Raw genomic sequence first — 21,104 nt, forward strand, 5'->3', positions numbered from 1 at the left:
TTTTCACCCGAATAAACTTCAGTTGTCAGTCACTGCTTCGTGTGGTTGGTTTGTGTTCCTTCTTTGTCGTCGTCTTTTACTGCGCTGTTTCCCGTTTCACCATGCTTTACCAACTAGCCAACAAGTTGACCTTATTAGGTGAAAAGCCTTTCAAAGAACTATGGTGTTCTGTTAACTTAATATTCAAGCAATGCCTGGTCTGTCCCATATACTGACGGACTCATGTGAAAGTGATCAAGTACACTTCGTTTTAAGTGCAAGGAACAAATACGCAAGCATGTTTCATACTGTTGACCAGTCAGACTCCCTTTGTTACTTATATGCAGATTTATTGCCCCACAAATTCCCTTCAGCTTGTTTTACTTAAAAACCTTACTTTTATCCTGAACTTCCTTGCACCTATGTGAAAAAGATTGGACATATGGGATAAAGACAAAAATGGCTAAAATCTTGCTCATTAGTACTCTTTCTGCTTCACTGCAGATAATTTTTACAGCATAACCTATACAGAGTGGGTACTTTTACCAAATGTGCTATTCTGCCATCTCAGGAGTCCTCTGTTTAATATATCCATCAATTTCATTAATACTACCACTAAATCCACCCCTGGGGGACATCCAAAGTAGGTTAGAATTATCCTACGTTCAGCCGGCCCTTCTTTTAGGGGAACTGAATTGCGCACTGCACAAAGCACAACGGCAAGCGACATGTTACTCACCCAGCGTCCTGAGCTTCATGAGCCCGAATAATAGAGAGGAGGTTGTTCTGCTGGAGAAACTCGCAACATGCTGCATAGCTGTGAAAAGGCGAACAGCACATTAGCACATCTGTGCCAATCTGTTAGGTTATGACAAAAGTCATGTTGCATGCACACAGGTATAACACACCAACTTAGTTATCCTCCTTCTTGCACTTAACACACATATTTCATATCAACAAAACTTATGCAACCTGTTTTTCATTTTCAGTAACACTTTCTACATTTACAGTCTTAGCTCAAGGGAGACAGTAAAGCCACACGACGCAGAATAAACTTTAAGCAGCTACTTTATACTGTCTCGCGTCCATTTGATGTCTTGCTGAAGCAGACTAGACCTGTACCTTCTACGACATTCAAGCTCAGATTTACAGCTAGAATGTATTGTTACATTGTGGAATTAACACAGGTTTCACAATTATGTGTTTACAAGCTTTTACAAGCCATGCAATGCCACATAAACACTGACATTTTAACTACCTTTCCTGGAAACAAAAAAGGAAAGTAATAATTTTTACACACTCCAACACCTGGTATAGGAATTAACTATGTGTTTGTAATTTCTATGCACCTGGGCCTCAAATGTGTATGCTGCAATCAGCATGCTATCTGTGCACATAAGCAAAAAAAAAATTGGAATGTTTGCACTACAGCAACTAATGTTTAAAGATCAAAAATAACATTTTCGTTAACAAAGTACTTCAAGAAATCATTGCATGCACAATATGGTAACTTTACAGTTTAAACAGCATTATTTAGCTTTATCTTTTACAACCCCATCACCACAGGGGGAAAATAAGTGCAAGCAAACTACGAACGTGTGCAGGTATTCAGACAATTCAGGAACAATTTAATAAAGCATGTACGTATCAACTTATTCATGGTAGCAACTGTAAGATCCGAGTACACAAAAACTGACCGTATGACCATATATCCCATTCACGGCAAACAGCAGCAGTTCTGCCCCTTATGTCTGTCTCCTATTTCCTGGACTCTGCCTGGCAACCTTTCAATTTCAAAGCCCATGCACACATTGCAAATGCCACTGGAATATTGAGAGGCATCGTGCAAGACCAACATTGCTTGCTCTGCTCTCGGCAAACTACGCTGCAGGTGGGACTGACTACGTATGATGATGATGATGTGTGGTTTCTAGTGGCGCAAGGGCCAGGCGTGGCCAAAGAGGACCGACTACATAGTAGAAGGAATTGACACGAGCATTGGCTGATTTCAACATCACGAAAACATCCTCAGTAATACTACTACTGTTTGTTTTGAATTACTGAAAACACACATACGCCTCTCAATTCAACAACACCCAAATGGTAGCTCATCTTTGCACATCCAGTCCTAGAGACAGCCATCTGCACAGTGTTTTCTTTTACGCTTATGCAAGGTGGCACACGGTGCTCTTTTACACACTAAGTGCCTGTGCTATACTGAACATGTTACTAGGGTTATTACTGATGCATATAGCAGTCTCCAAAGCCGCAGAGGTGCTCGTAAGCACATGCTGGCTCTCTTCTACGCCCGTGTGTAGCTTTTAGTGCACTTGTCAGGATGAAAGATAAGAAAAAGTGCAAAAAGCCTGTGATAAACTACCGGTAATTTTGCTTATACTTGGTGAATTCAAATATTTCTGCAGCTGGAGATTGGAGAGGCAAGCTGGTCCAATAGTGAGGTCACTATATACTTCCAAAGGTGTTTCAGGGCCCCTATAATTATCCCCTTCCTATATTCCAGTGAGCATGCAACATGACATTTTTTATCCAGTCATTCTTTTTTTCCTGCCCCTGTGGCACATCAAGCCATAACATGCAAATTCACACACAATTATATGCCCTCATTTTCAAGGAAGTCAGCTAAGACAAGAGACTGTCTTAAAAGAACATTCTAGTGACAACAACAGCAAAACCAGCATATATCGAACTCTCAAAAAAAGAAAAATGGAAATTGGTTTGATATATTGTAGTCTGATATAAAACTTCTAAGTAATTTACCGTATTTGCAGTATGAATTTCTATGTGCAAGTTTGCTTTAGGGCACTGCTTCACAATATTTCAAAGAAGGCAGCTTCATGGTAATGCACAGGAATTTTTTGTTTTTATTTTTCCGCAGTTTGTAGCTGAGGGATTCAGGTTATACGCAAGAAACTACGGTATCGATGTAAAACGGGCACTTCAACATCTCCATACGCAGCTGGGCGCCGGAAGCATCTAGTCCACCTTGGCCCTAATGTCAGCCTTGTTCTTTCATCGTAATGAGCGTGTTTCTTAGGATGCTATATGCAGTAGCGATGTCAGACTTCTTTTCTCCACATTCAACTGTGTTAAAGGGAGCAGGGAATCTGCGGAGAAGCGAACAGTGACCAAGCGCAACAGGCCAATGGTTGCGACAAAAAGGAACCACGAGAGAAAGCATGTCGGGTGGTACTTTCTACTCACTCCACGCGGCACCCTCTTAATCGCACCCCTCGCTCTCCCAGAAGCATGCAGGAAAGCCCCCTTTTGCAAGAAAAAGCCAACTTCTTGGGGCGTTCAGCGCTGCTCAATGTTCGATGTACGACGTGCTCTGGCTATTTTGTTCGATGTAGGCGTAGATTTTCCTACGCATTGACTATTGTTTTGAAAATAGTTCGATATAGTGTGGTTTGACCGTGTTTCCATGCCATATATCCCAAAACCGAAGTTGCAGCTGAAAAAAAGTGTTTGGTGCCCACCTATAGAAATATGAGCATCCGCGGACGCTATTGTGACTAAAATGCTCCGCATTCTTCTCATTGCCGAAGTCTTCAAGTGGATCCGACCATAGCAGGTCGCACATGGGACCAAATGCAGGCGGCTCCTTGAACCTGTCCAGCTGCATGCACCAAAGGAAGAGGTCAGACGCTACAGAGGCAGCATATATGAACAGACCACAATGCATCAGCACTTTGCCTGCTGAAAAGGCCACGCCTCCTCTGGCTCATACATTCATGTGGAACAGCTTTCAAAAGGACCCCATGCTCCTTCAATGCATGTTCTGAGCTCACAAAGTGCGCAAGTACAATGCTAAGCCAGTTGTTATTAAAAATCAATGCACACTTCAGAAGATCCAGTACACTTTAACTTTAACATGCACCGACATTTCAACTCTGCAAACAACAGTGCAGTACCAGTCTAGCACAGCCTAAAGGAACAGGTTTTAATGGCTGTGCACAATTCATTCACACAAGATAACTTGCACAGATCCGCTTACACTACTTAAGCATCATGTCACCAGACCAAACATTCAAAATGCAATGGCCCATAATTTTTATAGTACACACTTCAATCAAAAAGCAAAGCCGTCGTTGCTAAATTGAATGCAAACAGCAATTTTTTTTTTACTTGAGAAAACTCAACCTTTTTCTTTTTACAGGCCTGTTCGCGAACTGAATTCCGAGACTCAAAACTAAGGGTCACACAGGATGGTCAATTCCAGAGTTTCTTCTAAGATTACCTAGAGGGAGGAATCTGGTGCCACTGTCTATGCAGTTTCCTAATGGCATTGTGCCATCATGAGAATGAAGTATGCCGACGTGTGAGGCTTTTGTTGGCCTGCGTTCAGTGACGGTTGGCACAAAACATGGATGTGGATGCACAGATGAAACTTTCATAAAAGAAACTCACAGGGTCCCTTACGCATGATTTGCCAACAACAACTTGAAGGTGAAAGCCATCTTAATTTAATTGACAGTCATGTGTTGTGAATGCCTACCGTTCCTTGGTGAATTTAATAAACGTGGTGGGGGGGGGGGGGATCTTTTCCTTCTCAGTCAATGTATTGACCCTTCCTGCCCCCTCCGAAAGCTTTCTGCACCTAACGTGAATTGGTACTGCTTCCAGAATTGGAGGCATTGTAAGCTTTCTGCAGCTCACCTCGTTTTACACTGCCTCCGTGATCAGCCCACCTTTGACCAAACTATGATGTCATGTATTTTTGCGATCTGAGACGTCATGATGATGTCATATGGCGAAGTCATCGCGTGATGACTTTAGCATCACTTTTGTTGACGCTGACACCATGAGACGATGGTCGATGCCAACGGTCAATTTTCGTGTTTGATGAGGCATCTAAGGCTTTCGCTTTAATAAAATCTCAATTATTTTTCATTTGTCCATGTTATATTTTTGAATAAACTTCAGCTACCTGCAGATCATATCAAGTGATGAAAAGCAATAACATACAAGTTGGTGCACTGCAAGCACGGGCCTTGTCATCAGTTCAATTTTATTAGCTCATCAGCAGTTTCGATGTTTCATACCTCCAAACATCCATTCTCAAAAGTGAACAAAGAAATCTTAAGTAAAATTAAAAAATGAAAGTTCTTTATGTGTCAATGAACCACTGCAACAGAATGAATGGTGCTAACTAGCCATGCCTTCAAGGCATCCTGGCTCTTCCACAATGTCATTCAAAGGCAACCACATCCTGCACTCCTATGCACACAACAGCAGCATAGCACTATTTCTCCCTCTAGGCAATGTCATAAGGAACTGACACGTTTCCTATCTGAACAGGTCAACCACACCAGATTCTTTCTAAAGAAAATTCAGTAGCAGCAAGCACATCCTCCAAAGGTACTTATTTAAAGGGAACTAGGGTGCTCAGCATTCATGTGGAGACTTCATGTTCACAATCGTTTTTTTCCCTGGTTATGCAACTGACCAAAATCACACTAGTTAAATTCTTTATGCTATGATAGTTAACTGTGCATAACTGCAACCTGAAATAAATTCTCTACAAGAACGTTCATAAGTCTCGGTATAACAAACAACCACAAATATCTATAGAGATGGGAATGGCCCAATGCATTTTGTAGCACATTTGATAGAATAAAAAATGGTGATTTATAGCAGGTGTCCTCAATTTTGTAGCATGTTGCAAAGACAAAAAAAAAAACTGGATAAAAGCTGCTTATTGCTTTTGTTACAGATATAGCACGAACTTAAATGACTACCGTAAATACCAAGCAAGCGCCCCCACCCAGCAAGCACCCCCCTCCCTTTTTCGGGAGATCTGAAATAAGTGCCAGTGACCGAGCAAGCACACCCCCCCCCCCCCACATCCTCCCCTGCAGCCACTTTTTTTCAAGACTGGCATCGCTTGTGTAAAAAACCACAAGGATGAGTACACCAAATGCGTATCTAATGTTGTTAATGAAATTCCGTTGTCATGTGGCTGGTCGTATATTAGTCAAACCGGTCGCTGCTTCAATGGTTTGACGATGGGGAATAAAAACGGTAAAAAATAAGCATTTCATTAAAAACATAGATAGGCATTTTTTATTTTTAGCGGCTCCCCCGCCATCATCTCGAATTTCAGTCCGGGACCGAGCAAGCCCCCCCCCCCCTCCAAATCTGGTCGGATTATCCTTCACCGTGGGGGGGGGGGGAGGGGGGGGGCTTGCTCGGCATCTTACGGTAGGTGCATTAAAATGACGAGTGTATCAGAAAGTTTTTTGGAAAAGTGCCAAACAACAAGACAACAAATCAATATAATGATTTAATAAAGTGATGATTGCACCGAATTATTTCGTTAACTCGGGAAGTTCGTAAAATCGAAAACGAATTTTCGGTCCTTCAAAATCTAAATTGTAACTGGCGGCACCAAGAAAGCTACCGCGGTACCTTATTTGCGACTAGCACACGCCGTGCATCTGAAAATTCAAGGGCAGCCTGGACATGGTACCTCTTTGTCCGGGTGGTACAGGCGAAGGTAGACAGTTATGACAAGCTGCTGCGATGTGCAAAGACAGGGAGAACGAATGCAGTGATTGTTGTGAGCAGGTAGAGCAAGAAAGATGGGTAAATAATGAATGCAACCACAGTGTTCCTGTGGGAGCATTTACAGGGACAACAAACCACGACACTCCTACAGCGCCCTTTGGTATGTAGAAGTGCTACAACCGTGAAGTCAATTGTTTCTTGCATGGGCAGTGCGTGCATCCTCGTAACAACAAAGCTAGTTCGTGACTAGGGGGGCGTGATGTTTTAACGCAATAGCGTTACGGGGTAAGCCTGAAGAAAAAGCCTCTGTCTCAAAATTAGGAAGAAATCGCTGCATTTTTCGCTCATTTGTTTCCGGTAAAACTTCGTTAAATCAGGTTTAGTGGTACGATAACTTCGTTAATTAGAGTTGATGACAACATTGAACTCTATGGGTACCTCCCGGGGAATGGAAATTTCTTCATTATCGGGAAATTTGTAAAATGGGCTTGGTTATGTCGAGTTTTAACTGTACCACAAAAAATTGTGGTAGCCCTTCCCAATCGAGGAGATGGGAACAAGCGAAGCTTGGCGTGGGCATGCCTGACGTACTGCTTTTCTTTCTTATAGGTAGCAGCTATCCCCGGAACCCGTTTTCGGGCTGAATCGGCATGGCGTCTTTCACATTCTTTGCAGCATTCGTCAGCCTGTAGAAATGGCCCAACGAAAGGCCCATTACACATCATGGAACACTGGTTGGAAATTTAATTTTCCTCGAAGCTGAAAATTTTCATGAAATATGCAATTCCTGATATCGACCTTACACATTGTCCAGCAAATCACTTAGTTCACCAAAACAAAATATTTCAATGAAGCACCCATAGCAAGTGTACTGCTTCCCAACTGTTTTTTGCATTGTCGGTAGAACGCATTCGTGTGCTTCAGTTCAGTTCACATTGGGCAAGCATGGGCATGCGGTGGCCTAGCATCCAAGGCAATTGCTTTCGAAGGGGGGGGGGTTCAAACCCCAGCCCTGGTAATAAAATTACTTTGTTTTATTTATTATTTCTTTGATGCACGCCAGCTGTGGGTGAGGAGAGTTTTTTGGAACACCACCACCAGCTACACAGGTCAGTCAATAGAAGCTTCACATGAAAAAGACATGAAACAAGCCAACTTGAAAAACTGCGCAGCTGACTGAAATGTGGCCTTCAGCCAACAGCAGAGAAGTTACTTATGTCAGAACAAAAGACTGCTAGTATCTTTATTGAGTGAACACCTCCATAGCACAAAGTAGTTTGCCGTCAGAAAAATAGTTACACCTCCGCATGTATAATGAGTGCTTAACCTTTTTTGATATGTTCCCAGAACATCAGCTATTTTAACCTATATACAAGGAAACACATTTACCAGCAGTTTCAGTAAAGTGCAGATAAGTACGTTGAAATATCTTTTATTTCAATAAATCACAGATAATTCAATTTGTTGCCTAATTAAATAAATTGGCTATTGCAGGCACCAGTGGCCAAATGGTTTAACTACCATACATGCGGTTTTTTACTTCAGACACCTCTCAAATCTTTTCTGTGTGGCAGAGTGGAAACCAGTATGCCGGAGACAATCGTGGTGTACAAAATGTTAGGTCTTCTCGGTTATCTTGCAAGCGATCACCACAAGTGAGCAATAGGGCGTTTCCGCTATTTTGGAATGCCACAGAATAGAAAGAAGCTATCCTTAACATGCTTAAGAAAAGGACTAATTTGATGCTTTTACTACAAATAAAAGTTTTTATGAGTGCAGCGCTTAGTCCACTAATAATTTTGGATTTAAATAGGAGACTAATTTTTCGGGGCGCATCACAATTTTTTTGTTTACACATACTGCAGCCTTCATAGGGCTATAGCAGGAGTGGGAGAATACAATTAAAAAACAGAAAAAAAGAAAACAAAAATGTAAGAACAAGGTTAACGGGCACATTCAATGGCAATCGCAAATTCTTTGTCAAGCGATGGGTCGTACAGACCAGAGAGTTCCAAGATTCAATAGTCCTGGGAAAAAACTGTACTTAAAAATGTTAGAGCGAGCGAAAAAGACCGATAAGTTTAGCTCATTACTGCTTCTTGAGACTAGGGACTCGCACACGATAGATATATTAAAGGAGAATGTGCCGAGTAAAACAGTAAGTCCAAGAATTTCAGAGAGTCAAGAGTCAATGTGGCGACGACGAGAAAGAGAGTTAAATCGAGCAGAGCCAAACGAGATGCCATCGAAAAATTTTTATCGCAGTGGGTGTATAAAAGGAATGGCCTCCTCCTGAACAGACTCTCTATCAGTGTCACAAGGTTTGTAAGGGTTCGGTACGATAGCTGCATATTCAAGAATTGGTTGTACAAGTGTTTTATAGCTTAGTTTTTTGGGGGGCAATACTCAGGTTTGGCACACGTATCCTAGTTTCCTTAATGCTTTGTTTCAAGTTATTTTTATGTGTTCGACCAGGATAATTTTGAAGTTAAAAGGAGGCCTACGTACTTATATTCAGATACCGCTGTAGAATAGTGGATTGTGGCACCACTACGAACTCCAGAAAGTCGTACGGGTACTCTCTGATAAAACAAACTCGCAAGACTTCTGTTTAGCCAATGCACAGTGGTGACTGCGGCCCGGGTGCTGCTAGATTCTTCAGGGATAATGCATGCAAGATGTTGCAAGACAAAGTGTGCCGGCCATGAAGAAAGCTGTCCCAATACTAGCTGTTTCGTGGCTTCGACGAAGGCACTATAGTACAAGTGCGTAGAGTTACAGTACCTTGGGAAACTTTGGGAAGCTTTGGGAGCCATACGTAGGAACTATGAATGCGGAGCCCAGCAGAAATGTGAAATTGTCTAAGCGTGCACAATTATGCACGAATGCACACTAGATCCAATTATCTCGGGCTTGAGAAAGGCAGGAGAAGTGATGGCACTTCAATAGGGTGGCAACAACCACTATCTGGCATGGACCACAAGTCGTCATGGTTGTAGCCTCTGAGGTTGCGCAGGCTGTTTCACTGTTTCACGAACTCTTGAAGGCCATGCTTTGGAGCAGCATAGGAGCAGTCTGTCTCATTGTAGCATGGATGTTGCAGCTTTAAAAAAATGCACGCATTGGTGCAACTGTAGCAGCCTTCCGATCCTTGGATTACCTACCCCAGGCACAGTGTCTACTTTTTGTGGAGGCCAATTATTTTCACCCAATTCATCACTGGTGGTCGTGAAAAAACAACATTGAGTCTTGGATGAATTGAACCTCCTGCACATTCAATGCATCTTTATTTAGCTTAGATGTGCTGGCATTGCTGCAGAAAATCATTCTGCAGGTGGCAACTATGTACGAAGAGTTGTTCGACATGTTGCAAGCTGGCACCAATACCAAAGTATCATTTTTGTTTTCTCGAAGTGAATTCAACCACTAATAGATTGCACATATACTTCAGGCGTCAGATGAACTTTGGTCACTTTGGTCATGCAAGAATACATGACTGACTCCAGAAAAATATAGAATTACACCCTAATTATGATTAATCACTAAATGTGCAAATCATCACATTCCCACATGTTTGCTTGCAAGAGAACATTGCACCTTGGAAATGCAGTGCAAGTTTCACACTACTGACAACTGGTCATAATTCACAATTGAAAGGGATACAGGCACAGGATAAAATTTTTCAATATCACTACTGCAGGTTTTCTAGCTCCAAGTGCCAGCTAAAATAATCCGAGTGCTACAGAACTAATCTGAGTGCCAAACTAATATGAGTGCTAAACTAATCTATGTGCCAACATATTAACCCAAGCACCAGCGCAACTAGCCATGTGCCAGTGAGTTTAATCCAAGTGCCACCATGCTTAATCCAATAGCGAACAGCTTTAATTGACCATATACAACAACAAAACAAGAGGTTTACTAGTTTAGATGGTTTAAATGTCAAAACAAGGTTGACATGAGACGACAGGATCAATTTTTTTCCACTGCATGCTAGTGCTTATGAATAGGTACTGCAGTATTTTCCCCAACATCTTGGTGTGAAACATTAAAATTGAAAAAGCAGCATGGTTAAATTACATGTCGAGGTGCGAAATCTATACACTCAGAACATGTGGCAAAAGTTTAAGCCCCGAGTCAGTTTATATGCTTCATCGCTATATTTCCCGCGGGCACACGGTGCCCTATGGAAAATGTGTATGTCAAGAGGCTGCTTGGTCGCCCACTGCTCGTTGGCGCCATGGGAGCACGAAACAAAAAGAACACGTCACCCCTTGTTGACTATTCTTACACCGTAGATACTACACATATCGAACGAATGCGCCTGCATGTATCTCTACGTTTTAAACGTGAAAGGAATAACGCAGTCAGTGTAGGTAACACCGAGTGGATGATATCAGATGTAGCAGTAGCAGTTAAGCAGTATGTGCGTTATTACGTGCCAATACCATAAAGACGTCCTAGAGTAGTAAGAGGTGAAACACCAAATTCACGTTTATTCAACAATTACTTTTATTGTGCTGATATGAATGACTCATGTAATTGCAAGAGACACCTTAACGCTAGAACATTTGATGTCATGAACACTTATGCACTTGCCAATTACAGTTAGCCACTATGTCCTTTAAAAAGTATTCAGTACTCCATCATCGTTCACGACCACACGTATCTATGACTAGTCCCCTGTGAGCCAACACGCGAAAGCACAACCGGCATTTGTAAATGCAACACCTGCAGTTAGTGACGGGTGATGTAAGCTTATCATCTGTTGTCTGTGTTGTGAGTGACGCCCACGCTGTCATATCAATGCATGCCTCATTTTATTAAATGCGGACTACACTCTCTCGCGTACTCTTTAGATATCAGAACGCAGCCTTGCGCTCGTCGACAGTGTCGGCGGCAATGATGCCAAGTACATCTGTGAATTGCATAGGTTGCTCCTACACTTCACCTCAGAAAATGAGTTGGATCGTTTTATTTATTTCAAGCCATAGGGCATACTGGCCCCCAATCTTTTTCTTTTTAATGACTCTTTGGAAAGCTTGTCCGGTACAAAAGTGGCAGCGGAAACCTGTGAACAGACTGAAATCGTGAGCGGCCGTCGCAGCACAGGACTTCATGGTTCATTATGCAATAATATATTCATCTTGCAAAATTCACTTGGTCTGAGAAGTGCTGGCACGGCACAGGCACAGAGCTAAAGCGTGAGGCTCACGCGCTCGTCTCAGCAGTTACTGCAGCATACACACTTTTCTCATGGGCGCTTGTGTGCCCGTTGGTGGCACTGATGTATTTGAAAAGGTCTATTTCAGATCATCACATGCACTGTAGATCGCATGTGGCAGAGACTCACGTCGTCTGCTAGCACACGACATTAAGGCTTTTTTTTTTGCAAAAGAGTTCGCAATTGTCTGCTCAGCCAGACATGAGCTGGTGACTTACGGATGTATTCCATTCTTCAAATTAAAAGATATTCAAAAAAACTAACCACACATTTATTGGTGTTATGTACCATAGGTTTTCCACAAAAGCATCAAAGGAGTGCGCATGTTCATGTAACCGACAGCACCGTGAAGCTCAAGTGTGGCCGCTTTTAAAACGCATGTTTCAGAAAACAACACTTCCAGGTACTAGGTAGAACCAGGTACTAATAGGTGAAGTCATGGACGGCTGCAAGCTAGGACCACATTTCAAAGATTCAGGCAATCCTCGTAGAAAAAAACATCAAGGTGTCCACACTCGACAGGGCGAGGACTGGACGTGTACAGGCACGGTGGCGACCGAAAGCAACTGGCAGACGCCCTGGGCACCAACATCAAAACAACAAGATCTATTGCTGCTACCGACAGAGAAATGCCAAAGCAGGATGACGGTTCAAAGAAAAAAGCCACAAGGGCAAGGCAATGAATTGAAAGCGATAGCAACAAATTGGAATGTCACACAAAGAAAGGCTAGCAGCCTACTCCTATAAGAAAAACTGTTACAGCTAGTGAAGTGACCTTTGTGTGGTCTATGGCTTCAACACAAACATTGTGATGAAAGAGATAGGTGCGCGAGCACCAGCGACTACACTCTGTAGGTCAAAGTACAGAGCCAAAGGCAGGCAGCCCCACTCTGGCGAAAGACGGGCAACACCGCAGGTATGACAAAAAAGGAGTACAGGCATTCTTTGCTGTATGACACAGCTCAGCACTTCATGCAGAATATACAACCTGTGGACTGCGCAACCTTTGACTGGCAGAATTTTTCTTTTGTGCCTGCAGCATTGCATGAAGATGACTTGTGAACATCTTTTTCTAAGCCCTAGGAGACTATGCGGTTCTAAAAAATACTGTGACATTGTGTTTCTCAAATAATTTGGAGTATGTAAAATATTCTCTTGAATTTTACGCAATCGCATACTTCCCCTGGTCATTCACAAGGTTCTATAGAATAATATATCTGCACAAATATATCGATAAATTATGAATGTGTAGCAGCATATGCATACTTCAAATGTGCGGCGAGATGTTTAATACAGCTTGAAAAGACCAAGCAAACAGAAGGCACAAGGACGACTGGTCATCCTTGTGGCTCTCTTTCCTGTCTGTCTTTTCGCGCTGATCTCACTGGCCATTCATACTACTCAAATCTACGGAAACACATACAGTAGAACCCCGCTGTTACGTCCTCACTGCGCTTTATCAGCTTTTAGTTGCTTTCTGCCAGTCCCAGCATAGATCCTTAGGATGCAATGTATTGGGAACCCTGTTGTTAAGTCGCAACTTCGGGAGCATTCCCGTATGACACATCATGAAGTGCACTCCGAGCCAGCAAAGCGACCATGTTAACTTTTCACACAGCTTGGCCTAGCTCGACCTCAAGAGCCTCATGAGTGGCGCAAGCAACAACCATAACATACCTTTGCTGGTTGCAAACAAAAGCATAGCCCTCGAGATTCACATTGAAAAGATGGCATCTATGGCCCAATTGGTTTTAAACTTTTTAGCACTCACGAAAAAAGGTCTTCGAAACTTGGGAGTTTGTTCCACCGTCGCACTGGCGTGGACACATCATCATAGTTATTTGTTGGAGGAGTTCGTGCAGTTCTTGGTTAGACTTGTAACGCTGGTCGTGTTGCGCATGCTTAGATCTTTCACACCTACAGCGGTTGGTGCCAAAAGAATCGCACATGACTACATTTTTGTGGATGATGCTGTTCTCAGCTCCGTGGTTCTATCCTTCAACTATATCGTGGCTGAGTGCCCTAATGCGTGTACCAGTGACGAAGTTGAGTTGGTGGAGCGCAGTGATGTGATTGACTGAAGCTTTTTGGAGCAGGTTTTTGGAGCAGCAAAAAGTGCATTTTGGAGCAGCCAAAAACGCGTTGGGAGCACGAAAAAAGCTAAAAGCTCACTGCCAAGTGGAAAAATGAACCGTGTGAAGCAAAACAGTTAAATAAGGAGGAACTTTTTTTGAAATAAAAAGTTCTGCCCAATAATGAGTGTAACAGTCCCGTAAACGTAAACATTGGCGCTGCGGTCTTATAATAGCTTAGGGTGGCCAAACAAAACAACACAGGTAGGGTTTCCCAACTGCAGTACAATCTCGGTGATACAAATCTGAAGGGGGAGCGACAATATTCGTATCAGCCAAAATTTCGTCATCAAAAAAACTAGCAAAACCTGTTTTCAAACCACGATATACGCACAAAACATTTATTTCCCTCAAAGATGTGGTCAAGTGTCACTTTGGGCTCTGTATGCCGTAGTAAAAGTTGCCCCTGGTTACGCCACTGCTTCGTGCTTTTTTTACGACTATATAGCCTTTAATCTACCCCTGCGTCAGCCGTGTACCTTCAGAGCGCATAGTCGCATCTATGATCGTGTTGATAGAGACCGTGGTTTCGTGCGCGGCGGTTGTGGCAAACGGCAGTTCCGTTTCAATCCGCCTGCGCTGGCCGCACACGTGCCTTCAAACTACGTCGTTTGTTGCTATCTATAATAGCACTGCCGCGGTTTTGTCCGCAGCGTTTGCGGGAAGCAGCATCGCTTGGACTGGGTGGCATTGGACACGCGTGCACTTTCGGAGTTCTGTCAGTTTCGTTGTCGCCATACATGAGTGTCAAGAGCGACTGCGGTTTCGCCCACAACGGTTGTGGCAAACGATAACCACAGTTGTGACAGTGTGCGCGCTGGCCGCGCGCACTTCCTAAACTAACAGCATTCTGCTCTCGGCCGTCGCTCGACGAATTCGGTATCAAAGTTTGTATCACCCGCCGCGACGCGGAAAAGTGTTTGGAACATCCAAATTTTGACCCATCTGACACAGTAGAATTCGGCTGGGGAATTTCACAATTCGTATCAGCCGGTTACATTTACATCAACGCCTCCTAAATTGGTTTACTGTGGGTTCGCAAAAAGCCTGTATCGGATTGGGTTCCAATGTTTGTCAAGTCCAAATACGTCTGACATGTAGGCCTTTGGAGTTTTCAGTACACCTGCTGAATTCCAGTGCTGCTTCGTGGCCTCAATGTGCCTCTTTCTTGTAGCATGTCGCTTTATCGCTGCAAAACAATGCTGTTCGCGTTTACTAGTCTGACTGCAGACAATGCAAAATCCACTGCCATCGCTGCCTTGGCGGCACCATTTTCGTCCATTGTTCAGGATGTCGACACTGAACTTGGAACGACCTGAGGCTCTGAGACGGCGAGACATGAGCAATGCGAAAAGCAATTCCCCCAAGAAACGTGTAGCGATTCGCTTTTGCTAATCCCGCCGAGGACAAAATAGTCTGTGTTGATAGCCGTTCCACGGCGAACCTAGTTTTCCACGAGTTTTGCTCACCGGCTGGAGTCGCGTTTCGTGAAAATCCTCAAACAACACGAAGCTGCTAATTAACTGCGCCAGTTCACGACTGGTGCGAAGCTTGTCCGCCATCTTGCCAGCTTCTCTGTTTGCGATAACCACGGTTACACTAAGGCAAAATTACCTGAAAGAGGAGTAACGGAGCCCAATTGGCGCGCACGATGAACGGATAGACCGTCGACGAGCAAGCGCAGAGGGAGGTGTGGAGGTGTGCAAACCAGTTGGTCTGCAAGAGGATGAACCGCGCGGGAGATGCAGGCCGTGTGCAGAGATACGTTCCGTGTGCAAACCGTTGTGAAGGGAACTAACCGTCCTCCTTGCTCGAGTCAGTCTCCCCACTTGTGTTCGAGCTGGTGTGTTGGCGGTTGTGTCGCACTCGGAGAGTTTGCCGATCTAGGAACTAACTATGCCTCAGTGCCTTTGATATACACGTATGCGTGGATGAGCGTGTCGTGCTGTTTTTACATTTCGCCGTACCCATGAAGTCTGGAGCTGGTCTCGACACATCGCGACGCCGCCCTGTATATCTCTAGCGTAGCCATGGCACTGCGTTGCCACCGGGGGTATGGCGGCCGAGAAGACAGTAGGCCTATCGGATCCACAATTTCAATGTGACTCTGGGCACAAATCGGCGCTGGATTCTTTCACAGGTAAGTGATTACTCTTTATTCTGCCGTACCTATCGCGTGCGCAAAATTGATCGCGATTGCCGGTAACGGACTCGATCGTGTTGTATATCGCACGCACGAAATGTAACGCGAGGGCCGGCTTTGGGCGTCAGCTCGCCTGTGCTTTCTGACCGCCTGGATATTGGCCGCCACTGTCGTCAGCCACCCGGACGCTTGCTCACCGAAGATTCCCCGTGGTGATGAGCTGCGAGTTCGCGATATTGGGCAGAGGCCTCGCCGCTGTTCTGCGATTTGTCCAAAATGCATTGCGGTCGCCGGTAACGAGCTCGATTGCATGTCGCGCACTTGAAATGCACCGGCATGGCTTGGCGGGTGCTTTAGCTAGCCGACCTTATCTGCGCTTTGGAACTCTGCGGAAATTGGTCGCCATTACCGTCGCCTTCCTCAAGCTTGCTCGCAAGAAGCTCGGCGCCGTCTGTGGGGGGGCTCCGCGTTCACTCACTGTACTGGTGCTCGCTCGAGGAACTTTGTGGAAATCAGTCGCCATTACCGCCAGCTTCCTTGACGCTCGCTCGCAAGCAGCTCAGCGCCGTTCATGGCGGCGGCTCCGCGTTCGCTCACTGTTCTGCTCGAGATTCGCTGGCAGCTGCGGGGCTGCGGCAGCTTGCGGGCTTGCTCGAGCTGTACGACACCACTCGAAGAATACTCGCCGGCTTGTTGGGGCACGGTGGTTGGCGGCACCTCGGCTAATGGCTGCGGCTGCCGCACTACTGTTGCGCTATGGGCTTGAAATGCGTGATTGATGACGTATGACATCACAGTGAAATTATTTACATGCCATTTTAGACGTGTGTTTTATTTCACCTTGCACGTATTCGCCATGTGCATGCTTTTTCATCTCCTCTGTGACGTGTTGCAGACTATTTGCAATATTTTTGTGCTTTGCAGGGGTGAAATGATTTGCATGCCATATTTAGACGTGTGTTTAGTTCACCTTGCACATGTTTGCAATGTGCATGCGTCTTCACCCTTACTGTCACGTGTGACTAACTATTTGCAAAATTTTTGTGCTTTGCAGGATGCAGCCGTTGTCCGCACTGAGCAGAATGCTATGTGCCCTGGCACGTACAATTCCTGTAATCTATCGCTTCCGTTGGAGCAGCTTCACAAAAAGGACTGTACGAGATATTACATGCTGGACCTGTATTATACATTTTGCAGTGAATTCAATGAAAGAAAGCAGAAACTTCATGTGTATAGAGAAATAAAACATCTCATTGTATCACTTTTGTCTTTCGTTGTTGCATTGTCTGCGAAAGCAGTGACACACGCACGACTAAATATTTTTTCGCGTGTTCTTTTCCGCGGCATTTGCAGCTCACTGTAGAAAAGAAGCACGCGAAAAAAAGTATTAAGCCTTGCGGTGCATCCGGCGAGGTGCAACTGCGAGGACTTACAGTTGCCTGGTAAGGTGTAAATGCGAGGACCAAATGTTAGTGTCCAATGAGGTGATCTGTGGGGACTAACAGTTGCCCGGTAGCATGTTTGACAACCGTATGCTACAGAACGCAGGAGAGAGGGGAGATCGAGGGAGATGCCCATGTCGTCTGCTCTGGCGTTTATTGGCTGCCGGTACCGCGAACGCCATCTCCGCTTTGCCAGCAGCCGAGGCGGCGGGCATGCCGATGTTGGTGGTTGACGCGCAACTGAGAGCCACTGTTGTGTGGTGTTTTGTGAATACGCCGGTGATCAGATTGCGTTTGGGTTGTTTCAACTACTGAGCCGTAGTAAACAGTGTCGGGCTGACTGTGTAGATAGACGGCAGCGCGCACGCATCGCGTACGACGAGTAGTAGACGTCCAAGACTTGCGCGTTGGAGCGAGACTACGTACGCCGAGGCCTCACGTTTGTTTGCCTCTAGATGCCGCATAGCCTGTTGCAGGTACGGCTCTACGTTGCCGTTCATGTCTTGAGCAGTTCGAGGCTACCGACGGCTACGCGTTCGTGCATAACGATTGCACCTGATATTTTTAACGATTAAGTGCTCGTTGGAGCACCAAATCAGCTTTTTACCTGCAGCGAGACCGGTCCAAAAATGTGCAATGTTGTTCAATCACTGTGTATTTCATGTTTTGAACATAAACTGCCTTGCAACTTGGCATTGCTGTGACCGTTTGTGACATTTCCCGTAGTTTTGCTAACTTTGTGAAGCGATCATTCTACGTAATACTGCGATTGTATAACTTGCAGCTGACCGTGGTAACATAAGCAAAATCAGAGAGAAATGGGGTAGTTATCTGAGCCAGGGAAAAAAAGCTAATTTTGACAACATACGAGACACAGAGGATAACACGTGGGTGGCTCTTTTCACACAGCTACATCACTGAAGTGATGGTACTCAGCTGTGAACACAGTGGCTTCCAACTAAACACGGTTGACGATACAGCATCAGATACGAAATTATGTCGAACATAAGTGAGAGCTCACTGATGGACCATGATTAAGACTATATGACAGCTGAAGAGTGCATGAAAAGCAGTCTTGCTCGTGATGCTAAATCAGCCGCCAACCTAGCGGCTGACAAGTTAACAAAAGTTCTCGCTTCGCCTTGTGTTCTACGTCGGCCGTAGTACGTTGTTGATCCTCGTCGCCATGTCAGGGGTTGAGGCGCATGATGACACGACGATTGAATGGAAAACAACAGTTTAATAAGGATTCAAACAGATTACATGACTGATTCTTCGTGAGCGCGGCTTCCCGCTTCGAACTCTCGACGGTCTCCCTTGTCGCCTCCTTCTTGCGGCCGCTGTCACAAGCCGCTACTAGTTCCACAACATCGCGATAGGTGGCGCTAGCTGTCCGTAGTGGATGTATTTGCCTAACTGCGCAGCTGCCGTCTAACTACGCACTGTTTACTTACGGCTTCAGTAGTTTGGAAACAACTCGAACCGCAATCCTGATCACCGCGTATTCACAAACACCACACACGGCTGTAGCGTGGCTACTACAGAACACTGTAGTGGCTGCCCTAACAGCAGCTCTCAGTTGCTCCTCACCCGCCATTTACTGCGAGGCGTCAGCCGCTGCCGTGGCAACTGGCAACCGTGCGAAAAATTTCAACCAAAGCGAAATGGCGTTCACCGCCACCGCTAGCCAATGAACGCCAGAGCAGACGACATGGGCGTCTCCCCATGGTCTCCCCTCTCTCTCCGGCATTCAGTAGCATACGGTTGTCAACACGCTGCCGGTAAGGTATAAATGTGAGGACTAAATGTTAGTCCATTGACATGATCTGCAGGACTAACAGTTGGCCGGTAAGGTGTAAATGTAAGGACCAAATGTTAGTCCATTGAGGTGATCTGTGGGGACTAACTCTTAGACCCGGTTGCCATTAGTCCTTAAAAGAATTAACAGTTGTGGCAGCCCCATTAGTCTCCAAACGGACGAACCACACACCCTTTTACCTTAGAGTGTAGAGACTAAGTGCTGTTATTTCTGCTGTGTAGCTACCCCTAACCGTGGTTAGCTGTAACCGTGGTCAGCTTAACCACGGTTAAGGTTGTCCGAGTGACAGGGGTGTAACCTGGTTCGAGTAGCGGAACTTAAGAAAAAATCTCAGCATATCTACGGGGTGAATGATGATGAGTGGGGTGAAGCTCCGGAGGGAATCATCGGTAAACTGTGAAACTCTTCCGTGAAATTAACCCAGTACATCACATAAAGAGTGTGAAACACCGTGTTTATATTAAACATCAAACTTTTATGTACTGTTGGTTTAAGTGGCTTGCAAGCCTTTAGTCCTTGCTGCCCTCTTGACTGGTCAAGAAAATAAAGACATTGAATTTAATTGATCTACCAGAACGAATTTAGTTCATGATTGAAAGAGGCATCACAGTCAGGAGCACGATAACAAGCAATAATCACGGTCACTTTTGAAGCAAGCGTAACGTTGACATGGAATATTTCATGTTGACAGTTCACTTTGAAGTGGAACACCTTCCACAAAAATACCGCCTCCAACTGCCCTACCAAGTCAAGCCAGCGAACAGCGTACGCTAGGCTGTCTTGTAATCGCTCATGGTCTGCAATATGCGGTTGAAGCGAAGATTCTGTAAATACTGCGAGGTCTGTATCGTCACTTAGAATAGATCCAACAGCATCTTTCTTAAGCAGGTAACTAAAACGTTTGTGATAAAGATGGCCATACATCGGCAAACCGGATCAGTCATAAGGGTGAGGCAGGGTTGGGGGGAAAGTGGGCACGCGCATGCCTGGAATACAGCAATGACTGCTATGATTTCAATTCAACAATGCTATCAGATTCTGTATTGTGTGAAAAAATTGCTTGTTACCAAGCAGCAACTTGTCAGAGCGGAGCTTGAAGGGTTTGCCGCTCTGCATACCATGAAGATAAAGTTTCCTTCGTTCCTGTCGAACCCTAGCTGAACAGTCTTCGCAAATTGAAAAACTCGTGCCTTTAAATTTGGCATATTTTATAATGACAGGTCTAGCTTTGTTTTGATGGTAATGACCAAACCAGTGTGCACGCTCCACATCTTCATGTATGGAAATACAGCCAAACACACAACAATCCCAGATATAACGATTTATCGGTTATAACGACCATATTTCAGTGCATTTACGATTTTCCTGTGCTACCCATTGAAACTGCAACCACATATAGCGAACATTTTTCCAAGCCTCCTACTTTTACAACGAACACTTCAGACACGGTCGCAGTAAAAATATGGCGCATACGAAGTGAAGAAGTAATAAGAGCCTTCTAAAGCATGAGAGAGGCACGCGCTCGCGCATGGCCCACTCCAGTTTACTTGCAACTAAGATATCCAGATCGGCGAGCCCCGCACACAGATTTAAGACGCTGTGAGCAAGGTCGCTCACTTTCCAGGCGTTTCTTCAGTGGCAGAATGGCAGTGGGGGAAAAGAAGGAAAAAAAATTAAATAACAGGGAGCATGAAGCCTCATGATCAGCTTTCGCACCGCAACCTTTTCTGACACCTTTCTCTGAAGCTAAGACCGCCTACGATGAACTTAACAATGCCTTTGAACACGAGAAGCCATAAATGCAAGAAGCGATAACCGCGACAACTTTTTGTAGCAT

The 21,104-nt window shown here is 44.8% G+C and overlaps 1 pseudogene; it reads right to left on the reverse strand.

Moving 5' to 3' along the window:
- Window positions 1–714: 714 nt before the first annotated feature.
- LOC119378097 (serine/threonine-protein phosphatase 2B catalytic subunit 2-like) overlaps window positions 715–21,104 on the reverse strand; it is a 57,504-nt pseudogene continuing 37,114 nt past the window's right edge.

The sequence above is a fragment of the Rhipicephalus sanguineus genome, unplaced genomic scaffold (genome assembly GCF_013339695.2).
Source record: "Rhipicephalus sanguineus isolate Rsan-2018 unplaced genomic scaffold, BIME_Rsan_1.4 Seq686, whole genome shotgun sequence".
In the NCBI taxonomy this organism is placed as follows: Eukaryota; Metazoa; Arthropoda; class Arachnida; order Ixodida; family Ixodidae; genus Rhipicephalus; species Rhipicephalus sanguineus.